The following is a 12,287-nucleotide window of genomic DNA, read 5'->3' on the forward strand; positions in this document are numbered from 1 at the left end:
ATGGGGGCAGGGTTAAGAAGGGGATTTATAAAATAAAAGGATTTATTTTAACATGGTTCCCATAGATGAGTTTATATAATAACACTAGGGACTATTTAGCACAGGAATTTCCCGTCTTTAGCTTTTCCATAAGCTGTAGATTGAGCGAGCCTTTTATACTCTCTAACTTCAGTTTGCATGTCTATTATTAGACTTTCTCAACTAGGGCTCCTCATATGAACTGCAGAACACAAAATGACTTGAGTGACTATTTTCTTGATTCTTCCCAGGATGGTATGTAAGTAGTGTCATTCTTAATACATAGGAGAAAAAAAATATTGGTTGAATAAATCATTTCATAGGAGTAAAAGAAGACATTGGTTGAAGAGATATGAAAGGAGAGAACTGGGCTTTGAAGGTAGAAATGGGAGAGGTCTGTCCAGACCAAAGAAGAAAAGCATCAGCAAAGATGTGAAAGTCAGGAAAGTAACTGGGGGGAAGTAGGCTGGACACAAATGGAATGGGCACTAAGACTGAAATGAGGACATTTTGAGGAAGGTGTGAAAGCCAGTGTGAAGAGTCTTTTTACGCCAATGTGAAGGAAATGTGTGCCGAGTTGTATCTCCCATAGCAGTATCAGACCACGCTGGCAGGCTCTGCAGCCCTGTGCTTGGATCCAAGTCTTGGCTCTGCCACTTACCAGTTGAGTGACCTTGGGCAAATTCCCTAACCTCTTTGTACTTCATCACCTCTTTGTACTTTGTAAAATGGGGGTAGTATTACTACCTATCTGTATTACCATTAGATTCAACTGCTAGTAACAAAGTAGCAATAACAAAATAATACAAGATAGCCTTTTCCTTTCATGTAAAAATAGGCAGTCCATGGTGAGTATGGAAGATATACAATCATCAGGGACCTGAGCTTACATTAGCAATCCTCACCACATGGCTTCCATATCAGGGTCCAGTTCCAGTCAACACAACCACATTCTAACCAGAAGGAAGAAGAAAGACCAAGAGTACATCCTCAACTTGTAAGACATATCCCAGCACTTCTGCTTAGATCCTATTGGCCAGAACACGTCACATGGCAACACCTAGCAAAGAAGGCTGGGAAGTATAATCCTTATTCTAGTCAGCCATGTGCCCAGCCAACATTTGGGAGTTCTGTTCCCAAAGAAGGGAAGAAGAGATATTGGGGGACAACTAGCCGTGTTTGCCACCCAACCTCATAGGTAGTGTGACATTAAAGGAATTAATACAACTAAAGCTCTTAGAACAGTTCCAGGCATGAAGGAAGCACTTAAAAATGTTTTTGTCTTATCCTCACGCTCCCTGGGTGGTCTCCTTTACTCCCACACACAAGCTACCACCAAACTCCAAACACTCCTCAATTGACACTTCTAGATTTACCAGCCAAGCCAGGCAACTCCTAGAGGCAATGTTCCTGTCAAAGGAGTCCTGCATCTTGCAGTAATGGTATCCTTGCCAGTTCAGACATTAGTTAGGAGCACCCTGAGGGTGGCCTTGGCACAAATGCAGCAGTGTCTCAGAGAACAGCAGCAGGGCTGACTCTCAATTATGCATCCTGCCCAGGAGATCTGAGAGGTACATTTTCCTCTGTCACTTTACACCCCACTTTTACATAGCTTCTCTGATAGTTAGGATACAAACTAGGCTTCTGTAGCAAGAGACTTTCCCCACCCCCATCCCCCATTCCCCATCCCCAAAGTGGCTTAAACCAGTTGGAAGTTTATTTCTTTCTCACTAGTGGTTTAGGACCAGTGGAAGCTGGATGTGTGGGGCTTTCAGATTGTATGTTGCTGCTCTGCCATTTCTGAGATGCTACCCTCATCTGCTTTGTCAAAGATGGCTCACAACCACTTCCCTATTCTTACCTGCAGGAAGAGGGAAAGATAAAAGGCAGGTGTGCTTCTCTCCTCTCAAGGGCAAGACTCAGAAATTGAGACATCACTGCTATGCTCACCTCAATGGCCGTAACTTAGTCACACACTCCCAGATAAAATATAGAGGAGGGAGTTGTTAATAAAGGAAGAAGAGTAGAATGGACATTTGGAGAATAACTTACAAGCCCTGGCTCACTGCCACGTCCCTGAGCCTGCTTCTCCTCTTGTTCCCCTCCTGGCTTCCCTCTGTAGGCCTGTGGGCAACATCACCTATCATCCAAGGGCTGGATGTTTTATTCATCTGTGCTCCACTCTGCCCTAGTCTCCAGAGCTCCACCCCACATAGCTCAAGGGGGCACTGTCCATGTTGCTGTCTACACTTCACAACGAGTTGTACAGTAAGGCAACCTTGCTTATGCCTCACAGTTGACTGGACAGCCTATCAAGTCTACCTTCTGTGTTTTTCTTGAATCATTTTTTTCTTTATTCCATCCCATCCTGTTTTGCTCTGGGTCTTCACTTTTTACTGCTTGGCTCTTTACAATGTCTTTCCTAATGGTCTCCCTGCTCCCACTAGTTTCTTTCCTCTCCAATCTATGTTCCACGGCCTCCATAGCAATCTTTCTAACAAAACCATTATATAATAGCTCTGCTTTACATTCTTGACTCCCTGCCTGCATCCTGTGCAGCAGCCACGCTCTGGGGCTCTCCAGCACATCTGTACCTCTGCACTTTCAAGACCCTCTGCCTGGGGGGCCTTTCCTCTCTCGCCTCCTTCACCAATACTTTGCTCTAATATTTTCCTCTGCAAAACTTTCCTTGATGTCTCCTTCACCTCTCAGAGAGTGGCACTTCCCTCTGCCAGTACATTATATCATAGCATTATAATCACATCACACATTTTAATAGCTCTGAAATCGGAGGGCATCTTCAATTGGCAGTGCCCTTGACCTCTATTGAAGTCAAGTTCTCCCAGAGAGGACTGCCCAGTCAACCAAGGCAGTACCAACCAGAGACTCTGGTAGACAGCCTCTAGGATGACCATCAACAACCTCTGCTTCTTGGCCTTCATGTCCTTGTGTATCTCCTTCCCTTGAGTGTGGGCTGGACCTAGCGACTTGTTTCCAATGAACAGAGTACAGCTGAAGTCATGGCATGTCATTTCCAGGATAAGGTTGCCAAAACCCTGCTCATCTTCTTGTTCATTCTGGCTGCCTGTCTCTGAGAACTTGCTAGAGAAAGCCAGCAAGTTTATACATTAGTAAAGTTTTTCAAGTGTATCATAGAGTAAATTCCAGACAGTGGGATTGCTAGCTCAAAAGGTGCTTAATATTGACAGAAACTGCCCGGTTATCTTCCAGAGAGACTTACCAACTTATACACCTATTTATGCTTTCCCCACATCCCTTTATCAGTGTTGTCCATCTTTCTAATATTTGACAGCTTGATAGATTAAAAAATTCACACCTTATTGTTTTGATTTGAATTTAATTATGAAGTCAGGATGAGCATTTAAAATTTTTGGCCATTTATTTTTCTGCCTATACATATTATCTTTGCCTATTTAATTTTATTTATTTTTGGCCACACAATGCAGCTTGCAGGATCTTAATTCCCTGACCAGGGATTGAAACTGGGCCCTGGCAGTGAAAGCACCGAGTCCTAACCACTGGAATGCCAGGGAACTCCCCTCTTTGCCCATTTTAAAATTAAGTAATTTATATTTTTCTTATTCCTTTGGGTGAAATAATTCTTATGCCCCCTGAGTGCTCTTAATAATTTCTTTATAAATATGGAAATCATCCTTTTGTCATAAGTGTTCTTAAAAATAGGCTTTCCCACAGAACTAGAACAAAAAAATTAAAAATGTGTATGGAAATACAAAAGACCCCAAATAGCCAAAGCAATTCTGAGAAAGAAAAACGGAGCTGGAGGAATCAGGCCCCCTGACTTCAGACTATACTACAAAGCTACAGTAAACAAAACAGTATGGTACTGGCACAAAAACAAAAATATAGATCAATGCAACAGGATAGAAAGCCCAGAAATAAACCCATGCATCTATGGTCAATTAATCTACAGCAAAGGAGACAAGAATATACAATGGAGAAAATGCAGTCTCTTCAATAAGTGGCACTGGGAAAACTGGACAGCTACATGTAAAAGAATGAAAGTAGAACACTCTAACACCATATACAAAAATAAACTCAAAATGGATTAAAGACCTACATGTAAGATCGGATACTATGAAACTATTAGAGGAAAACAAAGGCAAGACACTCTTTCCCATAAATCACAACAATATCTGTTCAGATCCACCTCCTAGAGTAATGAAAATAAAAACAAAAATAAACAAATGGAACCTAATTAAACTTAAAAGCTTTTGAATAGCAAAGGAAACCATAAGCAAAACAAAAAGACAACCCACAGAATGGGAGAAAATATTAGAAACGAAGCAACAAACAGGAATTAATCTCCACAATATACCAACAGCCCATACAGCTCAATATCAAAAAAAAAAAATCCAATCAAAAAATGGGCAGAAGATCCAAATAGACATTTCTCCAAAGACATACAGATGGCCAAAAAGCACAAGAAAAGATGCTCAACATCACTAATTATTAGAGAAATGCAAATCAAAACTACAATGAGGTATCACCTCACATTGGTCAGAATGGCCATCATAAAGTCTACAAACAATAAATGCTGGAGAGGTGTGGAGAAAAGGGAACCCTCCTACACTGTTGGTGGGAATGCAAATTGGTACAACCACTATGGAGGACTGTATGGAAGTTTCTTAAAAAACTAAAAATAGAACTACCATATGATCCAGCAATCCCACTCCTGAACATATATCTGGAGAAAACCATAATTCAAGAAGATACATGCACCCCTATGTTCATTGCAGCACTATTTACAATAGCCAAGACATGGAAGCCACCTAAATGTCCATCAACAGATGAATGGATAAAGAAGACGTGGTACGTATATACAATGCAGTATTACTCAGGCTTAAAAAAGAGTGACATTATGCCATTTGCAGCAACATGGATGAACCTAGAGATTATCATGCTAAGTGAAGTCAGACAAACATAAATATCATATGACATCACATATATGGAATCATAAAAGATGATACAGGGACTTCCCTGGTGGTCCAGTGGTTAAGACTCCACACTTCCAACGCAGGGGTCCCGGGTTCGATCCCTGGTTGGGGAACTAGATCCCACATGCTGCAACTAAAATATCCTGCATGCCGCAACAAAATATCCTGCATGCCGCAACAAAAGATCCTGCATGCCACAACTAAAGATCCCGCACATGGCAACAAAGATCCCGCGTGCCGCAACTAAGACCTGGCACAGCCAAATAAATAAATATTAAAAAAAATAAAAAGATGATACAAATGAATTTACTTACAAAACAGAAACAGACTCAAGACTTTGAAAACGAACTTATGGCTACCAAAGGGGAAAGGTGGAGGGGAGGGATAAATTAGGAGTTTGGGATTAACATATACACACCACTATATATAAAATAGATAATCAACAAGGTCCTACTGTATGGCACAGGAAACTCTACTCGATATTCTGTAATAACCTACATGGGAAAAAAATCTGAAAAAGAATGGATATATGTATATGTATAGCTGAATCACTTTGTTCTACACCTGAAACTAACACAACATTGTAAATCAACTATACCCCAATATAAAATAAAAATTAAATTTAAAAATTTTATTAAAAAATAGGATTTTCCAGCATAATAATCACCAAAATCAATGGTGCTGGAGCCAAGGATATGTGGCCCTGTGTTTGGTGGAATAGTGACATACAGTGGGATTGATAAAATGCATAAATGAATGGAGCATAATGGGAACCAGGTTTCTCACTATTGGAGAAGGAAATTATAGAGCAGGTGAAACTAGAATAGACCTTGCTGGATTGGAATTGGAAGTATTGGTATAAGCTCATGATCTTTCTTAAGGATAGATAGCTATAGATATTGATATTGTGGTGGTTTTAAAGTAGGTCCAGGGCTTCCCTGGTGGCTCAGTGGTTAAGAATTCGCCTGCCAATGGAGGGGACACAGGTTCAAGCCCTGGTCCAGGAAAAGCTCACATGCTGGGTAGCAACTAAGCCCATGCACCACAACGACTGACCCTGCACTCTAGAGCCTGCGAGCCACAACTACTGAAGACTGTGCACCTAGAGCCCGTGCTCTGCAACAAGAGAAGCCACCACAATGAGAAGCCTGCGCACCGCAACAAAGAGTAGCCCCCGCTCGATGCAACTAGAGAGGCCCTCGCACAGCAACGAAGACCCAACACAGTCAAAAATAAATTAAATAAATAAATAAATAAATAAATAAAGTAGGTCCACATTTTGGTGGGTTTTTCTTTTATTCTCTTCCGTTCAAAGGTAGAGTATAATCTCCTTGCCCTTGAATGTGGGCTGAACTTAATGCCTAGGTGACCTCCAATACTAGGTCATGAAAAGGATACAGCATTCACCTTCTTTCTCTCTCTCTCTCTCTCTGCTTGACTTTGGAACCCAGTCACCAACTTGTGAGGAAGCCAGGGTCCCATGGACAGGCCATACATAGGTGTTCCAGTGACAGCTCCTGAGCTGACAGCCAGCAGCAACTGCCACATATGTGAATGAACAACCTTTGGATGATTCCAGCCCCAAGGACCCAAACATCATGGCACAGAGAAAGTCATTCCCCACTGTACCCACTTTGAATTCCTGGCCTCATAAACCATGAGAAACAATACAGAATTATTAATTACTTAAGTCACTAAGTTTGAGGGTAATTTGTTACATAGCAATAGATAATTAATACATATTATATGTCTGCATATACGTGTATTATGTGTTTGTACATACATATATTTCCTACCTCTGTCCACTGAGAGAGTCTAGAAACCATGATAACTCAGGAGTAATGAGCATACCTAGTGTGCAGATCTTGTTTTCAGAATACCAATCTCCCCTAAAGAAATAGCTGATTCAGGGTCTGGGGCAGAGAAAGTACAAGATGAGATTGGAACATCCTGTATAGCAAAGTGCTGAAGTATGTCTAAAGGACCAAGAGCCAACTTGAAGGGGTCCCCACTGGCCATATCTGGGAACATATGAACATCCAAATAAATAATGATTGTAAAGGATTATAACCCACTGAATAAAACAGGAATCTAAAAGTTCATACTGATATATTTAATGAATGAATGAATGAATAGGAGAGAAGGGAGAGCCTTCCTTTCAGTAGACTTCCAACTAATATTGTTTATTAATAAGTAAAAACTACTTAGTAACTTTACAGGGGAGAAATCTGACAAACACCATCTCAACCTAGTGGTAAAAATTAAATTACATCAATACATATGACAGCACATGCCTCCTGATATGATGCACTGAGATCACAGGATCACCTATGGAATATTCCTGCCAAAGATACATGACCTGAACCTAATCATGAAGAAACATCAGGCAGACTTCCCTGGTGGCACAGTGGTTAGGAATCCGCCTGCCAATGCAGAGGACATGGGTTCAAGCCCTGGTCCAGGAAGATCCCACATGCCGCGGAACAACTAAGCCTGTGCTGAGCCTGTGCTCTAGAGCCCGCAAGCCACGACTACTGAGCCCACGTGCCACAACTACTGATGCCCACGCCTAGAGCCCGAGCTCTACAACAAGAGAAGCCACTGCAATGAGAAGCCCGCGCACCGCAACGAAGAGTAGCCCCCACTCGCCGCAACTAGAGAAAGCCTGTGCGCAGCAACGAAGACCCTACACAGCCAAAAATAAATAAATACATACATTAAAAAAAAGAATCCGCCTGCCAATGCAGGGGACACGGGTTCGATCCCTGGTCCGGGAAGATCCCAAATGCCGTGGAGCAACTAAGCCCTTGCGCCACGACTACTGAGCCTGCGCTCTAGAGCCCGCGCTCTGCAACGAGAGAAGCCACCGCAATGAGAAGCCTGCGCACCACACGAAGAGTAACCCCCGCTCACCGCAACTAGAGAAAGCCCACGCACGCAGCAATGAAGACCCAATGCAGCCAAAAACAAATAAATAAATTTATTTAAAAAAATAAAGTCTTCATAAAAAAGAAAGAAAGAAAGAGATATCGGGCAAACCCAACAGTGAGGGACATGTTACAAAGTAACTGATCTGTAATCTTCAAAAGTGTCAAGGTCAGAAAAGTCAAGGAAAGTCTGAGGAACTGGTCCAAATTGAAGACACTAAAGAGACATGACAGCTAAACAGAAAGCATTATCCTGAACTGGATCCTTGACCTATAAAGAATATAACTGGGACAACCAGCAAATTTTGAATGAGGCCTGTCAATTAGATGGCAATAGTGTATAAACGTTAATTCATGGATGGCCTTGGTTATGTGCATGTCCCAGTTTGTAGGATATATGTGCTGAAGTGCTAAGGCTGAGTGATATAGTGTATTTGCATCTTACTCTCAAATGCTTTAAGCATGAATTTTATGGAGAGAGAGAATGATAAAACAAATGTGTTAACAAACTGTTAACTGGGGAATCTGAGTGAAAGCATACAGTTCTTTGTACTACTCTTGCAACTTTTCTGTAAATTTGAAATGACTTAAATATAAAACATTTTTTTAAAATAGGCTTTCCCAGTTTGTTGTTTGTCTTTTGACTTTATTTTTTCCTAAACAGAAGTTTTTGTAAAAATACTCTAATTTACCAAGCTTTTCCCTTTTGGCTTTTGGGTGATATGTCTTGCTTGGGGTAATCATTTGAAGAAGGTCCCTGAGTCCACAGCTAATTAAAGAGGAAAGGTGGTGAGTTTGATCCCACTTCTACAAGAGAAACACCAATGGGCATTGAGAAGGAAAGCTCAGCTTTTAACTGGAGCCATAGCTTAGCAGATGGAAATGGGGAGTCCTACAGCTTTGCTGCCCCCTGGGCATCTTCAGTTGAATTTCTGGTGGACACCTCAAATTTGGCAGAGCTATCCCTTCAACTAGTCACCTCTCTGGACATTCCTATCTCTGACAGTCAGATATCCAAACTCAGGAGTCACTTTTGTGTCCTCTCATTTTTCCCATATCTAGCCAGAAATTGACATTCTTTACTCCTGGTGTTCTGCCACCTCCCTATTCCAGACCCTCATCCTTCAACCCTGAATTGTCACTAGAGTCATCTCCATTCATCTCCAAGTTGCTACTCATCAATAACCTAATCCTGTAGAAGAGTTCTCAGGGACCCCCCCCCCACCCTTAACTGCCTTAAATTGCTTATTATACACAGTGTTACTTTAAACCATGTAGAAACATAAAACTGGATATCAACTTATTCTTAGAGCTCTCATTCAATTCTAAAATCAAAACAAATTTACAAATAAAATACAAACAAAAGTATAAAACTAATAAAATTCAAATTAACATTTAGTTAATTTGACTCACCCCGTAGTTGTGGCACCATTGATTGGCTCTTCTGGAATTCCATGTGCCTGTACTATCATGGGCACTGATGGCCAATTTTCCCACTATTTTCTTCTACTGGAAGTTTTACAAAACCTCAGCTAGTACAGTCAGTCACCAGGAAACTGGCCTTCACTTTGACATAGATGCATTATTTATGGATTCATTCCTTCTCTACTCTTTTCTTGTTAGTTTATGACAAAGTAACTTGGTTTTATAAATATGGACTCAGATACAGGCAATGAAACCATGACATCATATGGGAATACTCAGCTATAAATGGTCATCTAGCTATGTCTGAAATTTCTTAGAATTTTAAATATTCAGAGCAACATTATTCACAATAGACAAAAGGTGAAGCAATACAAGTGTCCATCAACAGATAAATGAATAAACAGATGAATAAACAAAATGTGGGATATGCATACAAATGGAATATTATTCAGGCTATAAAAGGAAGGAAACTCTGACACATGGATAAACCTTGAGGACATTATGCTGGGTGAAAGAAGCTGGTCACAAAAGGACAAATACTGTGATTCCGCTTGTATGAGGTACTTAGTCAAATTCGTAGAGAGAGAAAGTACATTGGTTGTTACCAGGGGCTGGGGTGGTGGGGAATGAGGAGTTCATGTTTAATGGGTACAGAGTTAGAGTTTTGCAAAATGAAGAGTTCTGTGGATGGATGTGATAGCTATACAATGTGAGTGTACTTAATATTACTTAACTGTGCACTTAAGATGGTTAAGATGGTAAATTTTCTGTGTATTACGGACAAAGGATTAATCTCCAAAATATATAAACAGCTCATGCAGCTGAATATTAAAAAAACAAACAACCCAATTAAAAAATGGGCGGAAGACCTAAATAGACATTTCTCCAAAGAAGACATACAGATGGCCAAGAGGCACATGCAAAGTTGCTCAACATTACTAATTATTAGAGAAATGCAAATCAAAACTACAATGAGGTATCACCTCACACCAGTTAGAACGGGCATCATCAGAAAATCTACAAACAACAAATGCTGGAGAGGGTGTGGAGAAAAGGGAACCCGCTTGCACTGTTGGTAGGAATGTAAATTGATAGAGCCACTATGGAGAACAGTATGAAGGTTCCCTAAAAAACTAAAAATAGAATTACCATATGACCCAGCAATCCCACTACTGGGCATACTCCCAGAGAAAACCATAATTCAAAAAGATACATGCACCCCAATGTTCATTGCAACACTATTTACAATAGCCAGGTCATGGAAGCAACCTAAATGCCCATCGACAGATGAATGGATATAGAAGATGTGCTACATATATACAATGGAATATTAGTCATAAAAAGGAATGAAACTGGGTCATTTGTAGAGACGGGGATGGATCTAGAAACTGTCATACAGAGTGAAGTCAGAAAGAGAAAAACAAATATCGTATATTAACGCATATATGTGGAACCTAGAAAAATGGTACAGATGAACCGGTTTGCAGGGCAGAAATGGAGACACGGATGTAGAAAACAAACATATGGACACCAAAGGGGGAAAGCGGGGGGTGGGGGTGGTGGTGGGATGAATTGGGAGGTTGGGATTGACATGTATACCCTAATATGTATAAAATAGATAACTAATAAGAACCTGCTGTATAAAAAAATAAATAAATAAAATTCAAAAAAAATTTTCTGTGTAGTTTACAATTCAAATTTTAAAAAAATTTTAATGTTACCATCAGGTGAAAGATCAATATTTTTAAGTGCCTGTAGACAACTCACAGGCTGTGAATGAATACTTCTGTAGACCCCCTCCCCCAGTGCACACTGCTTTACTCCATTCTCCACCCTATACCTCTAGTCTGGGATCCTCAGAGTTACCTTACTTTGACCCCTCACTACACTTTGCTGTTACCTTTCAACTCTCCTCAATGCCAGCCTGGCTCCAGCTAACTGGTGCCCACCAAACTCAATACACATTCTCACCTCTTTGCCTTGGCTTGTGCCTGTCGCCATTGGAAATACACTCTTCCCTCTGCTTGTATTAGCCAATCTTTCCATTCCGTTAAGTCCCTTCTCCTCCCCACAGTGGAATGGTCCCAGACCACAGGGACTTCTCTTCATCAAAGGGTGTCAATACTCCCCATTTAGCATTAGGCACACATTCTAAATTATTTTATCACTTATTCTCCTCGTCACTCAATAAACATTTATTAAGCATATGCCGTATACATGACAATGTGCTAGGCTCCTGAATCAAATGCTATGTTTTCTGCTTTTTACCTCTCTCATAGCCCCTTATGTATCTTACAGATGTTTACTGCAATGGTTTGGATGATGTTGTACTGGTCTGTACTGTCATATTCCACATATGAAAAGGAAATTTTAAACTACTGAAATCAAGAATAGTATAGGACTTCCCTGGTAGTGCAGTGGTTAAGAATCCGCCTGCCAATGCAGGGGACACGGGTTCAAACCCTGGTCCGGGAAGATCCCACATGCCGTGGAGCAGCTAAGTCCGTGCGCCACAACTACTGAGCCTGCGCTCTAGAGCCCATGAGCCACAACTACTGAGCCCACGTGCCACAACTACTGAAGCCCGCATGCCTAGAGCCCGTGCTCCGCAACAAGAGAAGCCACCGCAATGAGAAGCCCACACACCTCAAAGAAGAGTAGCCCCTGCTCGCCGCAACTAGAGAAAGCCTGCATGCAGCAACGAAGACTCAGCGCAACCAAAAATAAATAAATATATTAAAAAAAAAAGAATAGTATAATCTCAGGATTTGCCTAAATAACAGGATATTCTGTCGGTTGATGATAGTTGTTTTGGTATCAATCTTAAAAAGCAGTTGTCAGGACAAGAAAGGTTTCAGGACTGAACTCAAAGGGAATTATATAGTAGGAGACGCTACATGAAAGTTTCCTTGATGATAGCAGTAATGTTATTTGGTCATAA

Source organism: Balaenoptera acutorostrata, chromosome 12, assembly GCF_949987535.1.
Source record: "Balaenoptera acutorostrata chromosome 12, mBalAcu1.1, whole genome shotgun sequence".
NCBI classification, from domain to species: domain Eukaryota; kingdom Metazoa; phylum Chordata; class Mammalia; order Artiodactyla; family Balaenopteridae; genus Balaenoptera; species Balaenoptera acutorostrata.